Raw genomic sequence first — 17390 nt, 5'->3', positions numbered from 1 at the left:
GAGCAGTGGCACAGCAAGATCCTATGGACATAAGGAGTAACTGGCACATTCCCCAGAAGTACTTTGGTTGCAGAATGATTACAGTCAGGGACTTACATATGTCAATGTAAAAATATTTTACATTGACCCTGCTTTGCTTAATACATGTTGGTGACTCCAGCCCTTCTTCCATGACATGAATAGAATAAGCAGATGGAAATGAATTTGTGAATGCAGCTTTTTCAGTCAGATAATCACTGTGTGATTACGGCTTGATCCAGGTGGGCGTGGCCGTGTCACTTTTCGGCTGCGATGCGGCCGCCAGAGCTGATCGCAGCCACTCTAGTCAATGCCTGTGATCCCACCAGTCGTGCCACAGTGCGTTTCTGAAGCGTCCCAGAAACAGCTCTCTGCTCTGCTCTCCTTAACATATGCGCCCAGTCTATTTTTGACAGAAGCTGCATCAAAGCCGCGTCAAGCTGCACAGAGCAGATCGAGCTGGGCAGGAAGTCAGACACAGAAACAGCATAGAACATCCAGTCAATTTTCAAAATAAAACAACTCATGCAGACAACTGATCACATATCAGCAATAAACACAATTAAAACAGACAAATAAAGAAACCATTTAACTGCGTAGCCTACTCACCCATAGTAGAAGCATGAAAATCAGGGAAAATGACCAAATCAACAAAATATGAGCAAGTCAACAAAATCAGGCAGTAAAGTTACACTGCTACTGCAGGAATTAAGGTAGCCTGAAGGCGCTCATTTGGCTTTGACTAGACTGCCGTAATTACTGTATCATCACAACTGAATTTAAAAGGCAGATGGCTTGACCACAGTCAAAATGCTCTGCTTCTGAAACACTCCCGTTGGGGTATGACACTGTGTGGCACACAGAAGAAAACTGCATCTGAGCCGGAACGCGACGCAGACGCACGATCGAGGCATTACTTAGTACAATACTATATAGTCCATTATATTCTCCTGTTTTGAATCCCTGGAGCATGAGCACACACTCATGTTATGCAGGGATCTTGGCAGCCAGGCAGCCTGGGTACATACAGTGGCTATCTATACTGTGCACACTGAGTAACAAAAAACATTTCAAATAATGGAAGGATGTGTCAGCAGACCATGGCATAGTTTTATAGTATAGTAGTAGTAGTGGAGCCATAGTTTTGGACTACACATCTTTTTGAAGGCCATGTCTCAGGATTCATGAAGCACTCTGCAATGTTTTGAAAATGTTACAAAATACAAGAAAGAGTAGTTGTGAATGTTAGCTTTTCTTTGAACTGAGCTGTGATTTTAGCTGCTGGTTGTTATGCACGCATGGAACAGTTTTCTCTCTTCTCTCCGCAAATGGAAAATGTGAGTATCTGCATATTATTATCCAAGACTTTTGCAAGCCCTCACTTCTTGGGCATAAATGTTTTTTAAATGATGGTTGTTATTTTTTTAAATTGGGGTGAATAACAAGACTAATTCCTTGTATACCTTGTACATCAGCAGTGCAGCAGCTTCCTCAGTCAGTGTCTACACTGGGTGTGTTAAGGCAGTACACTGTGTAGGTCACCCACAGTTTGGCACTGATTGTGTATCTGGCTATAATGAAGACTTGAGGCCTATAAAAGACATTTCAGGTCATGGTTGCACAAACAATATCTGTTCTGTTTGACATGCATGAAACGGCTCTGTGAGGCTACACTTACAAACTGTTGTGTGTGAGCTTGTAATGTTGATATGCTGATGTTTTGCAGATAACTTTTAACATGTTCACCATTTTAGTTTAGCATGTTAGCAAGTTAACACTTCCTATTCACCACTAAACACGAAGTACAGCTGAAGCTGATGGGATGTCATTAGTTTTACTGGTATTTTTTCAATAACCAAAGTATTAGATGAGAAGTAAAAATTTGTCATGATGATGCTGCTAGATCACCAAGTGATTGCAATTCATCCTGAGGGAAACATGAATATCACTGGCACTGGAGGAAAAGTCAAGGGATCAACAAAGTCAGTAGGCTTCATTGTCTGAGAACCATGAAAGTAAAAACTAAACTTCATGGCAATCCATCCAACAGTTGTCACATTATTTCAGTCTGGACCAAAGTGGTGGACTGACTGACTTACCAGCCAATTGCCATTTCCTTAGAGGATAGTCTAACCACAGTAAAGGTCTGTCTCATACATGTAAACAAACCGTCATGCAGTGTGGTTAGGACAGCCAGCAAGTTGTAGATCTCCAGAAGGCAGTTTCTTTGTTTTCTTTGTGTTTGAAATGTATTTGAAAAGCTGGAGGCTCATGCAACTTACCGCAGTATATACGCTGTTTAGCAACTACAAAGTTAGCATGATCCATAGAGTCACAATAGCCACATTTAAGGGGAATATGTCAGGTTAATATGATACATACTGTATGTAATCGTCTTCTATGTGCAGACATTAGATTCAACTGTATGTATTTTCAGTTTAACTTACATCATCTGGAAAAATTAAACAACACAAGCTCAGAGTCAGAGGACATAAAATCAAATATTAAAAGCACTTTAAAAAAGGTGAGCTTTGGGTAACTTCTTGAACATAGTGAAACTGGAGCATTTTTGTGTGTGTTTCTGTTTTGCTTTGTGCATTATAATGAACTTATGTGAATCCTCCAGTCTTTTGTGAATAACTGCTCAAGCAGGTTTTTGTGCTTTTAAAAGCAGCCATGATACTGGAAAATGCTAAATAGTTCAGTGTAGTAGATATAATTTACCAGACGACCTCTCAAATTTGCATTATTATATAACAACCTTGGACACTCAGACATGTGTGACAAACACACACACACACACATACACATTTATGCACAAGCACACACACTTATATTTCCAGCAGGTCTATTCAACGTGGCTGTATAAATAACTGTTTAGATAGAGATAAATTACTCTGCATCCTTGAGTTGTGTATGTGTGCATACGTTCATGTGTGTGTGTTTTTGTTCTTGCAGTTCTTGTATCCTTATGCAAACCAATTTATTTTAGACCTTCAGAGGGAGGGTATATTTCTAAAATAGACATTCACCCCATGTTCACTTTCAGTGAAGATCAGGTCTCAATTTTGGTCTCTCCTGTGATGGTTCAGTGTGTGGTCAGAATGTATTTGGTGTGTTCCAAAAATAGCAAAAATAATATAGATAACAGAGTTGTTGAAATAGACAGGAGAATGGCCTGAGTTCCAGTGCTGTCATCTTCCTGTTTAGTAGCTGATGGAGCCTTGATACCCCCCACTGAGTCACATTCACAATGGGCCTCATGCAAGAACCACTCGTAAGAACAGATTTGTTCTTAATGCCTGGTGCACAATAGAGGATTTTCAAATCTTAACTGATTTTAAAAATGTGGGAGAACACAGACATAACGTCAGATTTAACCAATTTTTAATATTTTAATTGTAAGAACACACACACCAGATGATTCAGTGAAGATGCAGGACCACACACTTGACTTTTATACTAAACAATTTCAGAGTAGCGATTCCAGGGACTTGGGTTCTCACAGAAACTAGTAGGACTATGGTCAATGATTACCTTACCTACAGTATATTCATTATCTTGAAAATGTATCAGATACACATCAGATAGTCTTGACTGACACACATTAAAAAGTAAAACAGAACATGATTGATGAGACAGGTCATTTCAAGTCCATTTTCAAGTAAACTATTTTTCTAAATATAAAAGACTGTTTTAGACAGTTTTAGGTCAGACAAAACAAGCATTATGAAGACGTAACCTTGAGCTTCAGGAAGTTCTGATGGGCATTTTTCACTATTTTCTAACATTTTTTAATACCAAAAAATTAATCACTTAATTGAGAAAATAATTGTCATAATTGGATGTGTAGTAACTAGAAGGTGACTGATACATCAGCATGGCCATGATTTTAGCTTATCACAAGTACAATTTATCAGTATAACAAGTCCTTCTAATTAAAAGACCAAATATGTGGTTTGACCATATGACTCCAGAATGACACAGGAGTATTTTTCTAAGCTGGCGCACCTGTCAGCAAGATAGCATCATTTGTCTGTGCTTCCCAAAACCGTTCCAAATTACTGTTAAAAAATAATGATGTTTTATGATGTGATAACACTGCGGTTAAGGGCTAGTTAGGTTTAGCCCACTTGGTTAGGCTGAGGGAAAGATGATGATTTCGGTTAAAATGATCACTTTGTTAATGTTAGTGAAACGTGTTATGGGTCAAAGTTACTATTTCCTTAAATTTAGGCCACCTTCATTGTTATGGCAACAATAATAACCACAGGGTTAAGGTTAAGGGACGATCATAGTTACAGGTCTATTTTAAACTGTAAAATATCCTCAACATTTTTTTGCATTTATCATCAAATTTAAGGGACCCTTATGACAAGTGTTTGTTTATCTTTTATAACAAATACTGGCCCATATGTCATAATCAGATCTATTCTCAAATATCAATATCACTATCCACCTCAAAAGCCCAGCATTGGTAGGGCTATAGTTTAGTGACAGCTATGATAAGTTGTTGTTGGTGGTATCAGTAAGCTGTAACTCCCAACAATGTTGGGAGTTGCTCTGTTTTGTCCTTTTCCTTTAGGCAAACTCTGTAGTATGAGGGGTTGAAGTAACACAAATTAATTGATAAAAATGGAGGTGATGAAAATGCATGTGAATTGAAAAATAGAGGGGTAAAAATGGATATTATCCGAAAAATAGTGATAATTTATCAAGTGATTTGATTAATTTAAAGCCAATTTGATTAAAACAGTTGTGATATGATGAAAACAGAGCCATGTTTCATCATTTCCTTGTCTTATATCCATCATTCACCATTCATAATACCAAATTGCCATTTATCATTTAAGGAAAGTGGCCTCAAGGTTGGGAGTAACAAAAAATAATTGAAAAAAATTAAAGTGATGAAAATGCTCACAAATTAATAATGGCAGTGACGAAATGTATGTGAATTGAAAAATAGAGTGATTAAATGTCAATTGATTTGATAAACTTGATTTAATTTTAGAAAAGCACAAATAGTGTTTTTTTTACGAACATTTATTTCATACAAATATTTTAAAAATTATTTGTTTTCGGGAATAAAAAAAACATGTGAAATACCAGCGCGCAGGTCGGTCAAATCTCTATCTCAGTCTCTCTCCTCTGTTCTGCTGTTATGTCTATCAGCAGGTCTCAACTAGGGGAGTCACATCAACCTGCTACATGATGCACATTTCCTTATTTGTACTTCACTCCCGGAGTTGGGGGTGTTCCCCAGAGATAAAGCTGAGCTGCTGACAAAAGTGTTTACAAGGGACTCTCCATAACCTGTTGTTCCACTTCTCCTTTCCACAAAGTTAGGTTGTAAAAAATAGGCAATAAATGAAAAGTGCATCGCAAGAATTGCCTTTGAAGTTCTTCTCTACATTGGTCAAACGCGCCCACAACTTTGCCCACAACACAATGCTCTTCTGACAAAAAAACTTTATTTCTCAGAATCGAAGGAGAAATAATTCAAACTGATGGCCTTAACATCAACTTTAATTGTATTGTTGAGTTATCAAGGACACTGTTGAGTTTTTGTGTTGAGAAATGTTATAGATATCATTAAAAGAAAACGTTAAGATGGTGACGAAAATACTTCTAGGCAGCGAGTACTCTGGTGTGCCCACTGGACTGACGCGGACCATTGACTGTAGGCTACTGATAAAATTAAAATAAAGAAATAAGAACAATGATAAAATCTTGTTATTAAATGTTGAGTAATATAGCAGTAATAGTTAAAAAAAAAAGAATAACAAATGAGACAAAACAATATGGCCTCTGTGCTACCGAGTCCTGACTGAAAGAAAAAAAAACGTGATGCAGGCACAAAACATACTTCCAATTTGAAATACATTAGTTTGAAAGTCATGCTGAGTGTCATGAAATAATGGAAAATTTGTGTCCATGTACACAAATGTATATATTAAATTTCATGACTATTTGTCACTGCCGTAAGATTGAGTTGACGGAAACTAATGAAGGAGAGAGACCATACCCTGCAAACATTTCTTAAGACTAAGCTATTAACTGACAGACACATTTTCACTTCTCTAAGAAACAAGGTAACGAAGCATATCTGAGTAGCTAAAGCGAGAGATTAAAGACAATGGCTCCCTGATTAAAGGGGAAGTATAAACTTCAACTCTCCTCAACTCCTACTTTGTGAATTCTATTAAGATGACAGTACACATCAATCAAACTGGACCTCTAGATCCATCACCGATAGATATCTCTCAACCAGTCTCTGATGGAGGTCTCTGAACCTAAAGTCAATACAATTCTGAACTCTTTTTAAAACTATCAATCCAAAGACATGTTTGGACTGGACTCCCTCTTTCTAAAAAGGCATACTGTAAAAATCCACTCACTTGACAAACGACAAAGATAATTACCTTCCTCTATTGAAGAAGGGAAGTTTCCAAAGGACTGGAAGTCAGCCATCATTGTGCCAGTTCATAAATCAGGAGACCCGACTGATATGAGCAAGTACAGGTTTATCAACATTTTACCCGTCATCTCCAAAATCACAGTGAAATGTGTTGCTGAACAGCTGACCACTCATCTCAACAGTAGCCCTTACACACTGCACTCAGTGCAATTTGGCTTTCAAGCCAACCATTCCACTGAGACAACAAATTGCTTCCTTTTGGACTAAAAATGGACAAAGGATGTGTTGTTGGGGCCATATTTTTAGACTTAAAGAAGGCATTTGATACTCTCAACCACCAAATACTCATCTGTGAACTAGCAAACTGTAATATATCCTCAAATGCACTGAATTGGGTCTTGCAGGCAGAGTTCAGTGTGTAAGGGTGGGTCATGAAACATCACCCTTCCTGAGCAATGAAATGGGTGTGCCCCAGGGATCTGTCCTAGGACCTCTTCTGTTCAGCTTATAAATTAATGATCTGCACAGGGTGTGAAGTTCAGATGTATGCAGACAATACCGTATTTTATGTTCATGCAACATCCAAGAACAAGCAGCTTCTAAAGTCAGTGCAACAATGATAAATGTAAACGTAAACAAATGACTTGATAATTCACAACTTTTTCCTAATGTTAACAAGACTGTTGTTTTTTACAAAGACACACTCATCCAAGTAGTCTCTTATGTTAAGTATCTCAACTCCTCATTTATCCTTCAAAAAACATGTGAAGAAAGTAATCCAAATAACAAAATACAACCTGACTAATCTTCAATTTATAAGAAACTGCCTAACGACTACAGCAGCAAAAATGATCACCCCCCACTTAACATACTGTATGACAACAGCAGTGAAAGCCACTCTCTCTCTGTACAAGCAGGCTCTCAAAGTGTTAGACAGAAAACCCAATACTTACCATCACTGCTGTATTCTTGGCAAATATGACATCATTAGCTGGGAAAATCTAATAAAATACACTGACACTTGCCTGATGTTTAAGATCCTATATGGCAAGACTCCTCCACCACTTAGTACTGTTATTAAACAGAAAAATTCAAACAACAGATCTACAAGATCTGCTCTGAGAAGTGACTGTGTAGTTCCTTTCAGGTCCAGCTCCTTTAGCCAATCATGCTTTTCTGTAAGGGTCTCTCAATTGTGGAACACTCCACCAAATGATATAAGAAACTGTACCACCTACCACACCTTCACACAAAGACTCAAGGCCTGGCTTTTGAAAAGTCAGACATTTCTAATCTACATAGTACATTGCTCATTTCATTATTATCGTTGTTATCACTGGCTAACCTGCTACTAAGTTGTCCCATGTCCTTCACCCAATACAAGGTGGCCAGCTTTGCATGGCTTGGGTATGTATGGAATATCTACCATTAACTTACAACTCTGTTGCATGGCTTGTGTGTTAGGTGTATTGTACCATTTTACTAATAATACCATAACATACCATAACTGTATCTTTTAACTTTGTATTAAGATCAACATAGCCTAATGATTATTGTATTTTATTTATGTCTGCTGTTAATGGTTGTGGTCAGTATTGCTTGGCTGTGTTTTGTTTCTTTGTGTTGCTTGCATAGCCATATTTGTCAAAATGGTGTTTGTTGTTTCTGTATTGCTGTTCCCTGTTGCACTCTATGGCTTGTGTCCTGTCTTGAGAACACTTGTTTTGTTGCTGTTACTGTTTTTATTGCGTTTTGTTGTCTTCATTCTGTACATTTTATGACTTTATTTGTTCCAAAACATCTCGCCAAAGGACTGCAGTTGAAAACTAGCCAGCTGGCTAACACTGGCACATTTACAGAAATGTTGATTAATGTGTGTTGTCCTTATAAACAAATAGATGAACTAAAATAGGAACAGCCAGACGATCAGACAGGTTGGAAAACTAACCTGGGTAAGAAACTTCTTTTGAAGGGAAAAAAGACAAAGGGTTAGGGTTGTCCATTGTAAACATCCATTAGAGTTTGAAGACAGAGTTTGAGGTTAAACTATGAGGTTTGACCTATTGCACTTGTGCATTTTCCTGTCTCCTGTCATCTTGCTGTGTTCCCGGTTGGTTGGTTTACATGCGTATAGTGCAAGTGAAGCATTGGGTGTTACTTGGCCCATGTAGACAGCTGTATTCATTAAATAGAAGCATATCAGTTCCATGAGACGGACAGCTGAAAAACATGGCTGAAGTGCTTTGTGCATTGACGTACCGTAATGAAGAGGAAGGAGGAGGAGACAATTCACTGATTTTTATGCACATTTTCAATTTGCCCATAAAAAAGCCTGAGTGACAACGTCTGAGACATATATTTTTAAAAATCATAATATTGCACAACAGTTATGCTGGAGTGAGGTGTAAAAGTTGACGTGTGGATAAAAAGGAAATGTAAACAGACTTGGTGAATAAATTACCTATATAAACCATGTGACTTAAATGTCACTGAAGAGATGAAAAGATCAGATCTGTATGGAGCGATGAGGAGACTGTAATATTCCTCAAATGAATACATGAAACAAACAAATTTCATATTTTCCACATGGTTTTACATCATTTGAGCTTTGACTGCTGCTCTTTCAATGATGTCATCCCATTGTGCCCTCTTCTTCACCAATGGTTTAATGGCACCGACTGGAGAACTTGGCCATTAAGTTTATCCTGATGAACCAACTCCTAACACTGACACAAAAGTAGTGGATAGATTTTCTGATAATTTGGTAAACATTCGTGTCATATTTTGGATTGAAACTTGACAAGAAATGTGTTGGTGCAGAACTGCCACCCCTCGTTTTATTAGGAAAACTTTCTTATCTTAACAAGATAACTTTTCTTGTTATACTGAAAAAATGAATTTCATAATTATGAAATACCTTCCTCTTTATGATGATAAACTTTTGTCATGATCTGTGCTTTTATTGTGACAAACATCCCATTGGCTTTCTGAAACCCATCCAGAATATCACTTTGTTTTTTTTCTCCAGTATGAAATGCAGAGTGTCCTCATTCTGATAATAACTCCATCTAGGTTGCTTAGTAAAAGCAGAATTTCATTATCTTTTAGCTCTAAAAGATAGTAAGACTTGATTCATTCAAGTATTCATGCACATCCATTTCAGCAGCAGCAACACTGCTGGTTTTTTTTTTAATGAGATGCAGATACAGTCATATAATAACATTCATTATAACGAGTATTTATTCCCATTTTAATGAGAAAATGTTCTTGTTTTAACGGGAATAGGCATCGTGTTATAACGAAAACAATTATCTCATTTTAACAAATGAGAGAAAAAGAGAAAATCCACATTTTAACGTAATACTTTGTCATTATAACAAGATAACTTTCTCCTTATATCGAAACTGAGCAAATTTTTTTTGTCATGGTGGGAGCAATACCACTGCTGTAGAAAAGTGCTTGGAGCCAAACAAAATGTCACCTGTATGTGTTTCTGTGTGCAGCCAGTGGTTTACGATGTTCATGTGTGCAGTAGCCAATCGTGGTCTCACTTTGCATATGCAGAACCATACATACAGACCATAAGAGAGAAAGAGAGATCAAACCAAGGAGCTGGATGGAACTGAGTGTGTGTGTGAGAGGGAGAGAGAGAGCGAGAGAGAGAGAGAGAGAGAGAGAGAGAGACAGAGAGAGAGAGACAGAGAGAGAGAGAGAGATATTAAGAAACAGAACAGAGAAGGAGGGGAGAGAGAGTGAAAAGAGAGAGAGGTGGGGACGGACTAAACAGAGGCAGAGTGAAGGCGGTCTTTTATTCTCCTCAGTGCCACAGCCACAGAGAGAAAGAGAGAGAGAGCCAGAGGGAGAGAGCAAAGAGAGAGAGAGAGAGAGAGAGAGATAGACTTGCTTGTCCACAGTGGCGGGCAGATGTAGAGCAAGCAAGCGGGATAGAGAGAGAGGGAAACAGACAGATGAGAGCATGAGGAGGGGGAGTCCGAACACATCCTCTCATCCATCTGCGTGAGGTAAAGACCATCACTCCATTCATCTCTACCTCTCTTTCCCTTCTTCCCCCCCTCTTTCTTTCTTTCTTTCTTTCTTTCTCTCTCTCCGTTTTTATCTTTCTTTCACTCCTGCTTCACTGCTGAGGAATAGCGATTTAGCTTCTGCAGCTGTTTCTGTTGTGTGTATGTGTATGATAGAAAAAGTGTCTGCAATTGGTACAGTATGTCGTCTACTTTTGTGTTTGTGTGTGTGCGAGAGAGAGAGAGAGAGATAATATGTCGATTGTGTGTGTGTTATTATAGAACATGTGTATGTATATAAATGCATAACAATTGTGTCAAGAGAAGCTTCACACTCCCTATGTGAAGCTTCTGGTTTGGGCTGTGGAGAATATTCTTTATATGACTGCACATATGGTCGGCGTTAAACACACACACACACACACATTCACACACCCTCACACACACTCCTATAGCCCTATCAGCCAGTATATTGGTAGTGTTTGACTCCAGGCAGAGCAGAGCTTAGTGGAAATCATTTGCACAGTGGACTGTGATCAATTCTCTGCAGCCTTGCATGTAGACCAGGTGGCTGGATGAATGCAGATTTTTAGAACATTTACTCTGAACTCCACATGTTCACAAGCCCATTGGAATGTGATCTTTTTTCAGCTTTTTTTTGACAGAGATGGGACCTTTCACAGTGATGCAAAACAGTTAAATGTGTAAATCCCTTGGTTTGGCCTGTCGTGTTAATGCAGCTAATTTAGAGCAACTAGAAAGTTTCATAGAGCTAAGCAGCGATATTCTTGTTAACGTCATGATCTCCATTTGCTTTATGTTTTCCCTCCATCTTTGGCTCATGTCTGTCGTGTTTTTAGATTTGCAGTTGGGGAAAGTTTTTGAGTTTCTCTAGGTGGCACTGTTCTCTGTGTTTGCTCAGCTGTTAAAGTTGTTGTTGGTCTTTGTAACTACTATTTTAACTAATAGTTATTATTCTGTGTATTCCATACATCCATATATCCATCCATCCAATACCTGCTACTGTGAATTCTCAAATAGTGGCCAGGTTCTCCATTTATCTCAATGGTATAATTAATCAGGCCTTTATTTGAAACAGGTACACATTAGAGACATTAATATTATATTTATATATATTTATATATAGCCTTTATATTTCCATTTCCCCTGTTTTTATACTGTATATATATATATACTTTCTTCATATTTTCCTAAGAAGCCTCCATGTTTTCTGATCTCCCCCTGTTTTAATTTGCGGTAAATGCAAACCAAACACCTCCTGCTGTCTTGATAAATTCATTATGACGTAAATGTCCACAGCTTTAATACCATCAGCACCTCTGCTCTCTCTCTCTCTCTTTCTCTTTTTAATCTTTCTTTTATTTCTAGGTGATCAGCTTTATTTTTTATATATTTATTTGCACATTAAAAAACATACACCCACATACACTAATTACCCTAACCCACATATACTCAGGCAAAGTCCCCCTCCATTCAGTTTTTGTTCTTCTCTTACTTCACTTGGATGTTTGAGCTTCATTGTACAGAATGATGTATGTGCAGAGTTGGACACTAGAAGGCTGTTTTCACATCATCTGTTGAAAGTGGAAAGTTTCTCTGTGCTCATTAAAAATCTGATTTTAAGCGGTGGGCCTATGAGCATGATTTGTGACATCACAACTAGTTTGGAGCCAGTGATGATCCAATATTCAACTTACACAAGTGTGATGTGGAAACTTAAAGCCTCCAGTGCACATACACTGAGAATGAACTTTACAGTGAAGTTGGAGACATATATCCAGCACTTACACTTTGGAAATGAACAATATTTGCATATTCATAGATTAATTGTCATTTTTAATGATGCCATTTTAATGTGGTAATTACACTTTTTCTTGTGGAAAAACCATTTCAGACACACTTTCTTAGTGCAAATAAAATATTTTTATATGCCTTAATAAATCTGGAGGGGATCTTTGAAGTAAACAAATGCTTGTGCGGGAGAGGTAGACAACTAAAAGTTTATACAAAGACTTCCCCTAAAAGCTCAAGACAAGATTAATAGAAGTACACTGACTAAGAATAATAGTCTGTAAAGAACTGTAAAGAACAAACAACTAGAATTGATTTGTGAGCTATCCTAGCAGGTTACAGGTCATTTCTGCCCTGCTCATGGTTTGTAATATAATGCACAGAAAAATGTTTTGGTTGTTTTACAGCAGTTTTTGTAATCATTGTATATAGAAATTAGTGTTTCTGGGCCAGTGGGTGTCATGTGGCCTGCAATTCCAACTTTGGCCACTGCTGCAAAAATGCCTCACAGACCAGTGACGTTCATAGGGACCCAGAATGCACTAAGTAAGAAGCTAGGTACATCCAGTTCAGCTCTTGGTCACCAAGCTGCAGACACTAAACTCATGACTTCGAACTGATACATGACCAACATTTTTGATTGTTGCATTGAATTAAATACTTTCAACATTATAATTTCAAATAAGAATCCACTAAGCCTCAGAACAAGGTAAAGGTCAAGTGATATGAAATGATGACGCAATATGGAGATGACAGCAAAACAAGTTGTCAGGCTATTCATGATTTGCTGTGACCAGCTTGGCATTTTGAGAACATGTTATCTCATTTCTTTCTTTTTTTCAAATTTAATGTAGAAATCTGAAATAAGTTCAGGCATAATAATTACAGGTTCTGTATTTAAAGTGTTAATACATGAGAGATGTAGAGCAATGGAAGTCAGAAAAAAGTTGTTGTACTTAATTAATACATTTATTTAAAAGTGACAAGTGGCATTTCCTAGAGTTTTGAGGGACATTAGGGAGAGACCACCTGTGGGGGCCCTCAGCTGCTCTGCTGGTGACTCAAAGTGAACTGGACTGCAGTTAACAACACTTTACGCCTTGATTCCACCGTGTCTCATTCCGGTTGCAGTGTTGTACCCCACCAGGAGCATTCTAGAAGTGGAGTGTTTTGCAGAGGCAGAGGCAGAGAGAAGACAGCCACCCCTCTACCTGGAGAGGAAGCAAGGCACCGGGGCAGTCATGGCAGCAGCGGTGTCATAAAATCTTGTGATTATCCACTTCCAAGATGAACGTCTCGTCATCCATGGTGACAAATATCCTCTGATTATTTTGAAAATTGACCAAACGCTCTATGCCATTCCTGTGTCTGACTTCCTGCCCGGCTCAATCTGCTTTGTGCAGCTTGACACGGCTTCCATCAAAAATAGACTAGATACGTATTACGGATGTGCAGAGGGCCCAATATTTGTATTTGTTGAGGCAGGAAAATTATTTGTATTTGTATTTGAATAAAAGTGGAAAGAGGCTTTCTGTTTTTATTATGCTTTTAATTTTAGAAAATTAAAGTGTAACAATAAGTGTTCACTTAGAGTTCCTTGGGAGCACTTAGCGTGTGTCAGTAGCTCAGCTTTATCTTAGGGAACACCACCAACTCCAGGAGTGATGTCCAAATTAGGAAATGTGCTTCATGTAGCAGGTAGATGTGGCTCCCTTCATTGAGACCTGCTGATAGATGTAACAATGGAGCAGAGGAGAGACTGAGATAGCAATTTAACCGACCTGCACGCTGGTATTTGATATGTTTTTTTTTTCTTCCCAAAAATGAATAATTTTTAAAATATTTGTATGTATTTGGTCATCAACCAAAGTATTGGACAAATTCAAATGATCACCTGGTTCTAGATGAGAAGTCAGCCAAAGTTATTATATATAATTTAGCAAATATGAGTGTCTTTGCCAAATTCATATCAATTCATCCAGTAAATTTGGAAGTATTTCACTGGACAAGTGAAAACTTTGACCTCCGAGACCATTAGATGAAAAGTCAGAGGCAAGTCATAAGGATTCTCTGAGGACCATGAAAGTTTGTTACAGCATTCCATGGAATTCATCAAGAATATTAAGTTTGCTCAAAGTGGTGGACTGTCCAACTGACCAACATTGCTCTCCCTAGAGCCAGGCCCCTACTGTGGCTTCAAGATGATAGGAATTACTTGGAACAAGGACCGTTTATTAGGTTGAACAAAAGCTGGACACCAGAGGTTTACAACATGAAATAATTATGCGTCTACTTCAGCATTTAAATGACAGCACTTTGTGCTGAGATTCATTTAAAGTGTTGAGAAGACAAATAATCCACTGCTGTTCTTTTTGGTAGTAAAACAGAATGCATGAAACTCAGTACCACACATTTCTAAGAGCAGATTTAGATCTAGTGGACTGACTTGTCTGTTTACATCAGCTGACTTACGCATGTAAAAATGACAAAAACTGTCATGTGGCTCCCATCCAGCTCACACTCTGTGCCCAGTGGACACAGTAGCACTGAATTAACGTGTCAGCTCTGACACATAAAGTCAGAGTTGATAATGGCACATAAGGTTTCTTTATTTCATGTTATAAATATATATATGTATTTATGTGGATGGACTAATTAACTGACTGACTGACTTGAACCAGCTGATGATTAAAAGCTGGCCAGAGCGGTCGGTTACTGCAAGTACAGGCATAACCTAATGGAATATACATGTCATGTCATGTCAGACTGTCTCAGATTTTTTGTGAAAGTTCAAATGTGCTTAATAATACAGAAGTCAAAAGACAAACAAGTCAGATTTTTAATGTATTTAAACCAGTAATTTAATGGATAAGCATACATACATACATAAATACATACAACTTCACACCAACTTTTCAATCATATAGCCATCTTTGACATGTCCAATGACTTGTACACTCATGCCATAAACATGGGAATAGCTATCTTCCATCCCACCTGATGTCAACATATCATTAAGCTTGTACCTTGTGTAACAGGTCTCAGACTGAGAACCCATAAACAGATAAGATTCCTTGTAAAAACAGGAGAAAGAATGAGACAGACAACAGGTGCTTCTGTTTAGTGCGGCTTCACCCAGCAGAATTTATTTTCCAATATGCAAAATTTATCTTTTTTTTTTTTTTACCTCTTTCTGTATTTTGTTTTCCGTATTCCAGTATTATTTTGTTTTTTTAGATCTATATTATCAAAAATAAAACAAAATACATTGGCTAGTTACAAACTTGTTTTCAAATAAAACACATTTTCCATTTCTCCATTTACCATTAAAATAATCCTCAGTTCAGTGTACTACCGCATTAATGAATCCTCATTCAGTCCATTAACTGAGCTAGTGTTTCCATTTAGTTCACAACTACCTAAAAGGAAACATTACAAATAAATGTGGAATTTCTAGGTTCTCACATGTTCCGTTATTTTAACCTCACTCATAGTGCAAATTAAAAAAATAAATAAATTCAAAAAAATAGCACATTGCAACTAATGACTATGTCAGTTCGGTAAGAATGCATGAGACATGAAGACTTGAACCGTCTAACTTTTCAAAGTGCTTGTAATGTTCAACAATGTATACATCAAACTGTAACACCAATAATATATTTGTTATTATTTAGAACAAGCTGTTCTCCCAAGAAAAATAGTATTTAACCCAAAATGAAATGTGCTGGAGCCAAAAACTAGAACATGGTTGGATCTTACTCTGATCCGAGCCCCCAGGAACAGCGCCGGGTTGTGAAGCCAATTTGACATAGTGGCTAAACTGTGTACTTACAACGTCACGTGACACTATTGGGCCCAAAAAGACTTTTTTCCCATAGACTTACATTGTGAAAGAGACTTCCGTAAATCAGCGGATACATTTTTTTGAGCATCACAACCCCCGCGAAATGACTCGTCTCACTATCAGAATTTGATCCGTTTGGTCCAATCACATTTCGAAAGCCTAAAACAGCCCCACGACTGAATTGTTTTATCACCATTCAAGTTAGCCGGAGGGCTAAACCGGAAGTAGCCGTCTCGGCCAGCGAAAGTCACTAGTGTGCTTGCTCTTTGGGCCCAATGATCCCAGAAGATCTGGGTAATTTTATATGCAGAAGTCGAACTTTTTTAGCTTCATGCACCACTGAGCAACTTTCATAGGAATGAACGGGGCCCCACCTCCGACGCTGTGTCCAGTTCTGTTTATATACATCCATGCTCTGATCGCAACAAAAAGTTTACAGCCGGTGCCATCTTGGGTCACATGTGACACAAGGGAAAACCGTATTTTCTCTACTTGTTCGCAAAACCATATAAATGTAGTTATTACCCTTACAAAATCCATCTAACATTTAATTTAAATGTTAAGTAACGTGTATGTAGTTATACACATTTTAAAACCTCACAAATCTGCAAAAACAGGACGATGACTGAGACAGGTGACAGGTGCTTCTGTTCAGTGCAGCTTGGCAGCAGAATGAGGAAGCAATGAGAGTTCGTTCACAGAGAGAGTCAATGGGAGAAGCAAAGCACCACACTGCCTCCTGCTGGCAACACTGAAATGCTCAGAGTGTATTATAAGGAAGCCTTGTAGTTTTTCCAAGAGGCAATAATTGACCGTTATGGCTCAAATTAGAATATTCTTCTCACAGAAATAACATTCTCGAAACAAAAACATAAAGAAATTACATAAAATGTGACCATTCATTTTGTGTGCGTCTGACTTGCACTTTACCACATGTAAAGCTTTTTTAGTAAAGGGAAAAGCTATTTATGACCGCAACATAACATATGTTGAATTAGTGAATCAACCCACTGACAGGGGAAATTACATGAGGCCCAACAACCTGTTGAAATCAAAAGATTTATAATTTAACCCAACAGTTTATCCTTTATCCCACACTATTGCTTCATTAACTTATTGGAACATAAATTGATTTTGGCTTACAAGCCATTGACAGTGGGCTCTATCTGTCAATAATTAATAAGGAATAACAAAGACTTGCATTTAAACAAATTATCACTTGTTTTACCTTTTGTAATCCAGCAGCTACTGTGGCCATTTGAAAATACAGGATAGC

At 37.8% G+C, this 17390-nt stretch overlaps 1 protein-coding gene across 5 annotated transcripts in view; it reads left to right on the top strand.

The window, feature by feature from the left end:
- Window positions 1-10316: 10316 nt before the first annotated feature.
- Window positions 10317-17390, top strand: part of LOC121908226 (cadherin-18-like) — a 211346-nt gene continuing 204272 nt past the window's right edge. For 3 of the 5 annotated variants that reach the window (XM_042428081.1, XM_042428086.1, XM_042428082.1), the window contains exon 1: window positions 10320-10458. The gene's annotated coding sequence lies outside the window, so the exon portion shown is untranslated. Of the gene's footprint in view, window positions 10459-17390 lie in introns of all 5 variants that reach the window. The other 2 variants (XM_042428079.1, XM_042428085.1) reach the window with 2 other exon arrangements.

This window comes from Thunnus maccoyii, chromosome 12 (genome assembly GCF_910596095.1).
Source record: "Thunnus maccoyii chromosome 12, fThuMac1.1, whole genome shotgun sequence".
Taxonomy (NCBI): Eukaryota; Metazoa; Chordata; class Actinopteri; order Scombriformes; family Scombridae; genus Thunnus; species Thunnus maccoyii.
The sequence above is the reverse complement of the archived record's forward strand: the minus strand, read 5'-3'. Positions and strand labels throughout refer to the sequence as shown.